This window comes from Tenrec ecaudatus, chromosome 4 (genome assembly GCF_050624435.1).
Source record: "Tenrec ecaudatus isolate mTenEca1 chromosome 4, mTenEca1.hap1, whole genome shotgun sequence".
Classification (NCBI taxonomy): Eukaryota; Metazoa; Chordata; class Mammalia; order Afrosoricida; family Tenrecidae; genus Tenrec; species Tenrec ecaudatus.
Window position 1 is genome coordinate 50,638,468 of NC_134533.1, and position 7,850 is coordinate 50,646,317.

The 7,850-nt window shown below is 47.9% G+C and overlaps 1 pseudogene; it reads left to right on the plus strand.

The window, feature by feature from the left end:
• Positions 1 to 5,726: 5,726 nt before the first annotated feature.
• Positions 5,727 to 5,800, plus strand: LOC142447571 (U7 small nuclear RNA; annotated as a pseudogene).
• Positions 5,801 to 7,850: the final 2,050 nt, after the last annotated feature.

A 7,850-nucleotide genomic window follows, 5' to 3' on the forward strand; every position in this document is an offset into this window, starting at 1 on the left:
GGCAGGTTCTCAGACTTGATGCTCAAAGGGCCAGGCAGGCAGCATCAAGGTATGAATCAGAGAAAGCAGGAAACAAGAAGGGAATGGTGAGCCTGGCACAACCGAGCCTTCACATTCCAAATTTTTTATAAACCCAGTACCAACTGAGGAGAGCTCCTGGGTCTGGGCTCTGGACAAATATGACTACGGACCCCAGAGCAGAGTGGGCTTTCTAAGTTGCGGATCATCTCATGGCGTGACCCTGCTGGAAGACCTCCTGTGGCTGCCAGGTGTCATGGGGAGGAGATGAGCCAGTCAGGGTGCAGGGTAGCAAAGATGAGGCATACAACTTTCCTCTAGTTCTTAAATGCTTCCTCCCCATACCTCTCCCACTATCGTGATCCCAATTCTACCTCACAAATCTGGCTAGACCAGAGGATGTCCACTGGTACACATAGGAACCGGAAACACAGGGAATCCAGGACAGGTGAACCCCTCAGGATCAGTAGTGAGAGTGGTGATACTGGGAGAGTGGAGGGAAGATGGGGTAGAGAGGGGGAACCAATTACAAGGATCTACATATAACCTCCTCCCTGGGAGATGGACAACAGAAAAGGGGGTGAAGGGAGACGTGAGACAGTGTAAGATATGACAAAATAATAATAATTTATAAATTATCAAGGGTTCATTAGGGAGGAGGGAGCATGGAGGGAGGGGGAAATGATAAGCTGATAGCAAGGGATCAAATAGAAAGCAAATATTTTGAGAATGATGATGGCAACAAATGTACAAATGTGCTTGACACAATGGATGGATGGATGGATGGATTGTGATAAGAATTGTACAAGGCGTGCTGCTGGGAGTTGTTTGGAGGTTGGCAGCGAGGGTCCGAAGTCCCTCAGAACGAGCGTGTCGCACAAGCAAATTTACTATTCGGACAAATACGACGACGAGGAATTCGAGTACAGGCACGTCATGTTGCCCAAGAATATAGCCAAGCTGGTCCCGAAAACCCATTTGATGTCTGAATCTGAATGGAGGAATCTTGGCGTCCAGCAGAGTCAGGGATGGGTCCATTATATGATCCATGAACCAGAACCTCACATCTTGCTGTTCCGGCGGCCGCTGCCCAAGAAGCCAAAGAAATGAAGCTAGCCAGCCACTTTGCAGCCTCAAGCTGTTCCAGCCTTCCTTTCTTGCTAACATCTTTCTAATAATGTTGTCTTCTCTGACGTTTCTTACTCTGATATTTAAAGGATGTTCCCTGCACTGTTTGAATGTGCCGATGCATGCTTTGCCGCGTGTGCAGAGCCACACCGCCCTGCCAGCTGTGCTCTGTGGCCCCAGTCTCAGCTGCCCTTGTCCCCAGCAGCCATGGTGGGCTGTGTCCAGCAGAGCACCCCTGGCAGGCAGAGAAAGCACCTGGGAAGAGAAGATCACAGGGCTCAGTTTACAGGCGTTGTGTAAACTTGCCGTTGTTGGTGTTTGTGTTTCTATTTTTCATTTTCCCTGTTGAGTACCGTGTGTATGGCGACTGCTGGTGTGTGTTTTGATGTATTGGAAACTTTCCATTTTATTCAAGAAATCTGTTCCGTGTTTAAAAAAAGCCCTTGATTAAAGAAGACATTTTTATTAAAATAAAAAAGAATTGTACAAACCCCCAATAAAATGATTTCTTTTAAAATGAAAAAAGCTGATATATATATCTGCTGACATTTGCAGTATTAAAAATCAAAACTGAAAAAAATACATCTAGCACATCCATCTATCAATTCATCTAGAACAATAGTCAGAAATGCATTGTCTGCTAACATCGATGACCTATTCTTCTTTAAAAGAACACCTGTTCGTCACAAACCATATTTAGGAAGCAGAGTGGCACTGTGCGGCTGGCTTAGCAGAAGACTGATCTGGTTCTCAGATCCATTCTCTACTCAGTCTGTTGACAGGTGTTATCTAGGTGAATTGTATGCAGAAAACCAGGGACACCCACACCCTGGTCACTGGGAAGTTCTCTCTCCTCTTGGCTGAGGCTTATGCAATGTTTTTAGCGAGATAGTCTCAGACTGATCTGGTTACTCACCTCCATAGTTCATTTTTCAAAGATTCAGTCTTTTAAAAAAGTTTTTTTTTTTAGATTTTTCTAAAATGAGGATTTTATGTATGTACCCTACATAAAACCCTCAGCACCATCTACAAAGCTTTTTGTATTCAGACATTTTCTCCAACAACACGTGTAAATGAACTAAAAATTCATTGCCATCCAGTCAATTCCAACTCACAGCGCTCTTACACTTTGTTTCTGACCTTGTGACTCTTCAGAGGCAAAGCAGGGAGCCTCATCTGTCCGGCAGCGGCTGCTGAACTTGAACCACCAACCTTCCATTACTTAGCAGTCGCATACTTATCACACACCGCCATCAAATGCTGTTTTCAGGTGTCATGAAGTCAGTGCCGACTCATGGAGACCCTACGCCCAACGGAACGTCACGCTGCCTGGTCCTGCACCATCCACATGATTGTTTGAATGTCTGAGCCCAGGGGTGCAGCCCGTGCCAGTGCATCTTGCCGAGGGCCTTCCTCTTTGTCACTGCCTCTCCACTTTATGTACCAAGCAGCGTTTCCTTCTTGAAGGACTAGCCTCTCCTACAGACATGTCCCAAGTACCCTTTGGGGAATCAAGGTTATCGGCCGCTTCATGTCAGTGCATGTTGCAATTGGTGCACAATGAGTTATTAAACAGAAAAGCCCCAACAAGCCCACACCTGTGAGTTTCTGCACTTTGGGGACTTCAGCGTGACAGAGGATGACGACAGGCTTGTATTGACCTCCAGTGGTCTGTGGGCTAGCAAGCTTGGGCTTCAGCCCCGTCTAGTCGTTACCTCACCCTGGAAACTGCCCGCCTTGAGCCGCTGGCCTTGCTCGGACACGTCTCCAGCTGTCCGTCCGCAGATCTGTTGCACGTGCTTGTCCTCTGCAGTCAGGAAAGCATAGAAGCTCCTGGAGCCACAAGTCAAACCAAAAGGGGCTGGGGACTGGGGGGGTGGTGGCAAGGGTGGGGTGCAACTCCCAGGTAGTGTTGGCCTGCTGGAGTCTGGGAAGGCAGCGGTAAGCAGTGACTCCTGCAGAATATCATGCGCCCTCGTTGCTCCCTTTCTCGCTGTGGGGAAAGAAAGGAGGGAAGGGCGCTCCCACGAAACGGCTCCCATGTTGCTGGGTATGCCTGCACACCCAATGACCGGATTTATCGACGCCATGTCTTTGAGCAAGGGGTTCATGTCAGACCTACCGCAGGCCTAAAGATGGCTCCTGCTGGGCCCCAAAGAGGACAACCCGTTAGGCTAAGAGTGCGGGCGCAGCCTGAATAGGCCTGAAACAGGCCGCGCCTAATACCCCGTTTACGAACACCTGTATCAGTTCTCTATCGCTGCAGTGAACTGCTGTCGGACAAGCCGTAATCCCCTAAGCTTCCATTTGCATAGCCCTCATTAGCTGATTAAAACTTGAGGAAGGCAGGTTTCTGCAGCTGGGGTGCCCATTCCCCCACACGGCCTGCCTGGGTGGCTCTGCAGATGAAGGCATGCGGTGGGTGTGCGGTTTATATGTAGGGAAGGGATTAGAAGCATTAGGATCGTGTGAGCTGATGGGGCCATGGTCTCTCTCCTGGAGCCCAGTAATTGGATGGGAGGAGAGATGGCAGACCCATTAGTTTTGTCTGTTGACTCAGGAGCAGGGTGCTAGAGATTCAATTTTGCTTTCTTTGGCTCCCTCGCCTTTGTGCTGCGGCCCGCTTTGTCTCTTCGGGCCCCAGCACCTCCAGACACCAGCCCTGCGCAGGCGATTCCACCACAAAGAAGAGGCGCTGGGGACCAGGGGTCTGGGGAGGAGAAAACACAGCCCGACTCAAGTACTACTTGAAGGCAACCCAGGCCCGCCGAGTCCAATCCCGGATAGAGAGCAAGAGATCATTGAAACTTATAAACACTTCTGGGAACTTTTTTATTTTAATTATTTTATTAGTTCTCCATGTTTGGGATTACCACCCCTCAGCATCAAACACGCCGCAGGCCACTTACTTGGGAAGTGAATGGTTAGCCGACTCAGAGCCTCCACAAAGCAATTGATGGATCTGCCCGGTTTGCATAATTTTAATAGGCGAAAAATAACATGGTGAAAAAATCCATTTCCTGTGCTGTTTGTGCAGCTGGAGACAGAGCCCCTGGTCCTTGTTGACGGCAGGGATGCACCATTGTCCAATCCCCCACCCCCCACCCCCACAGGCCCACTAATGTCGTTCACAAAACCGGACTGGGGCAGTTCTGCAAACTTTGAAGCTGAACATTGTCTCCGGAGTGTATGGTGGGGACACAGACAGGGTGATGTTTATTCATCAGTGGGGCCGGGGTTTGCAAAACTAGGAGGTCTAGGGCCTGGACCAGCAAAGGATGGAGAGAAATGTAGATGGATCCCCAGAGCGGGTTTTGCAACTAGAGGGTGAAAGAGGGGGAGGAGGGAAAAGGGGGCTGGGGAATTTTCTTTATCTGCCCTAAAAAACACTGGAGGAATGTGGAAGACTATTTCTACTCTCACCGAGTCTCTGGTTTGTTTTGCTATTTTTGACTTGCTTTTATAAAAGCCACAAACAGCCCCCCTGCCCCCCCCCCCAAAAAAATTTTGACTTGTGAAACGTACAGTGCAAGCCGTTCCACTCCTTGCTGAAAGGCACCATTTCCCTCTGGTTTGCATGTTCAAATGTCTCTCGTGAAGGATTACTCAAGCACTCACCACATGCAGATCCAAGTTTCTTCAGTTAGGTCATTTGGTGTCTTCCTTGTTCTGGGTTTTTTAAATGACATCATTCTGCAAAATTAAGGCATTCCGATGAGACCCTCCCAGGTCATCTCAAAAGGCACAGCAATGCCAATCTTTGCCAAAGGGTCTCCTGCCGCGGAATCAAGATGGACGCTTCCTAAAACAACACACAGAGAACACTCCCTGGATAAAGTTGCGTATGTCTTACCAATCGGTAAGACAAGCAGCTCGTGCGGCTTTTCCATTTCTGGCTCCCTTGGCCTTCATTATCCTAATGATTTTTTCCACTATTGTTCCCATGATTAGTGAACGCCATTGACTCGTCTATGCTTGATGCTCAGTTAACATTTTTGAGCCCTGACTCGGTGCTAGGTTTAAATCGGGGTTAGAGAAAGGCTCATCCAACAAAGAATGCAAGATTTAAATCACAACTTGGTATTTACAAAACGTATCCAGGCCTAATTTGGGGGCACGAAAGGAAATCAGGTTAGGAAGAGAGTAAGGACAAGGAGATGGAAGGAAGTTTTATCCTGGCTCATAAGATGATTCGTGCAACTGGATATTCATGGTTCTCAAGACCAGAGGAACCTTCAGTACATCCTTGCAACCAACATTCTAATTCCCTTCCTAGCAAACACCCAATATTATCTATTTACCACTTCTAAGCACCTGTGGCCTATCTTGTTCAATTGTTGTCATCCTGATCTACAAGTTTATCTTTCCATCTCCTTCAAGCATATTTTTTTGCAAATTATACACTTCACGGGGACAAAGATGAGCGTATTTTGAGGATCTACCTACACAAGGAGGCCTGGCAGCACTGTCCGGTGCCGGACTGCTAACCGAGAGGCTGGCCGAAACCAGATGTGGAGTTACTACGAGTGGGAATTGACTTGGCGACAGTGGTGGGTGGTACTTACTAGAAGGCAGCTGCTAAGAGTTACCGCTCTTTTAGAATTTGTCTAGGAAGTTTTCTGTGTTTTGTTTTTTTTTTCTCCAGAAAACCCCTAATAAAAAAAAAAAAAAGTAAACCAGCTGCTAAGCAGGCAGTGGAATCCCTAGGTGGTGCAAACAGTTAATGCCCTTGACTGCTCACCAAAAGGTTGGAGGTTCAAGTCCTTCCAAAGGCACCAAAGCTCTCCTTCCAAACGGAGTCTTTGAAGACTCCAGGGGCACAGTTCTGCTCTGACACGCATGGGGCCGCCATGAGTCAGATGAGCAGCCATTGGCTGCTGGTGAAGCATTCAGTAGTCTGCGAAACAAGAATATGTCTCCCCATTTATAAATAAGGAAACCGAAGCACAGGGAGGCTAAGCGATGTACTCAAGAACACATAGCCGCTAAGCAGATGAGCCCTCAGGTCTGATCTCTGGCCACCTGAGCAACCGTTCTAAGTGTCTTGGTTTCCAACAACCTTCATGCTGCTCTTTGTTGTAAAGCCGTAATTTGGCTGGGAGAGTGCCGGCCAGGGCTGGCGGGGAAGTGGAGGATGGCCTCACTCACATGCCTGGGCCTCAGCTGGAATGACACAAGGCTGGGCCTCTCTCTGAGGTCTAACCGCCACCAAGCACGGTCACCTGGCTGCAGCTTTCCCAGAGAGCAAGCAGGGGCACTGCAAGCCTGCTGCGGGTGAGCGACAGGACTCCTGGTCACTTCCCTAGACAAAGTAAGTCACAAGGACAGCCCAGGTCCGCGGGTAGAGTCACATGCCCCCTTTCATGAGCGGAGGAGCTGCGAGTAACTTTGGCCCTTGTAGTTGAACACATGGCTCTAGCCGGATCCCGGGCTCCTCACTTTGAAGCCAGTCTGTGCTCAAAGCTGGACCCTCCGAGCTGTTGACTGTGACCCGTGGGGGAAGTATTAACGTCTTCCTCCTTCTCAGAGGACCTATGAAATGGAACAACAACGGCAACCTCCTCAGAGAGTGGTGACGAGCCTTGAGTGGATATAAGAAAAACCCTTTGTGTACAGCCTGGACCGATCAGCACAGTGCTGCTGGTGCTACTGTTAGCCAAGACCTGTACTGCTTGCCTAACGTGTTGTTATTGTGAGTGGCCATGTTCCGCTCGCGGAGACCGCACGTGTTATAGAGTAAAACTGGTCCATAGAGTTGTTTTGATTGTAATCTTAACTGAAGCAGATGGTCTGGCCTTTTCTTAATGTGCACTATACAAGGGGATACCCCCCGCCCCAAAACGGATTTTTTTTTCAAAGCTATGTATTTAAATATTTTTACAGACCAACCTTATCACCTTCAAAGTGCTCTCCCCTTCACTTAGTATGTTGGACAAATCTACTATTCCTTTCTTAGAAACACTTCTCAAACCCGACCGCTTGGATGGCTGATAGCACCTCCCTCCCTTTTTTGTTTTGCTTTTTTCTTCACCTCTTCTATGTCGTCAAAGTGCTTTCTTTTCATATCCCTGCTCATTTACGGAAACAAAAAGAAGTCACACAGAGCAAGACCAGGTGAGTAAGATGCATGAGGCAAGAGAGGCATGCTGTGTTTTGCCCAACACTGAGCTGGCTGGGTGAGCAGGTGCATTGTCATGGTGGCAAAACCAGTCCCCCATCTGCCACAAATCAGGCTTTTTTTAGATCATTTTATTGGGGACTCTTACAACTCTTATAACAATCCATCTACCAATTGTATCAAGCGTATTTGTACATATGTTGCCATAATTTTCTAAACATCTACTTTCTATTGTGCCCTTGGTATCAGCTCCTCTTTCCGGCCCTGCACCATGGTGACCCCTTGATAAGTTATAAATTATTATTATTTTTATATCTTACACTGACCACTGTCTCCTTGCTATGGTGGCCAGACGTCCCACTATGGTGACCAGACAGTCCCGATTTTTAACAATTTTCCCAGGTCACGTGGCGTTTTAAAAACGTCCCAATTTTTGGAAAAAATGTACGACAAGCTAGGGTATACAGTTTTCGGCTGTCATGTGGCTATTTTGCCAGGATATGTGTTTCATCAATGGTATCCTGCTTTACCAATGTCAAAATCTGGTCACCTTACCTTCACCCATGTTTCTGTTGTTCATCCTCCT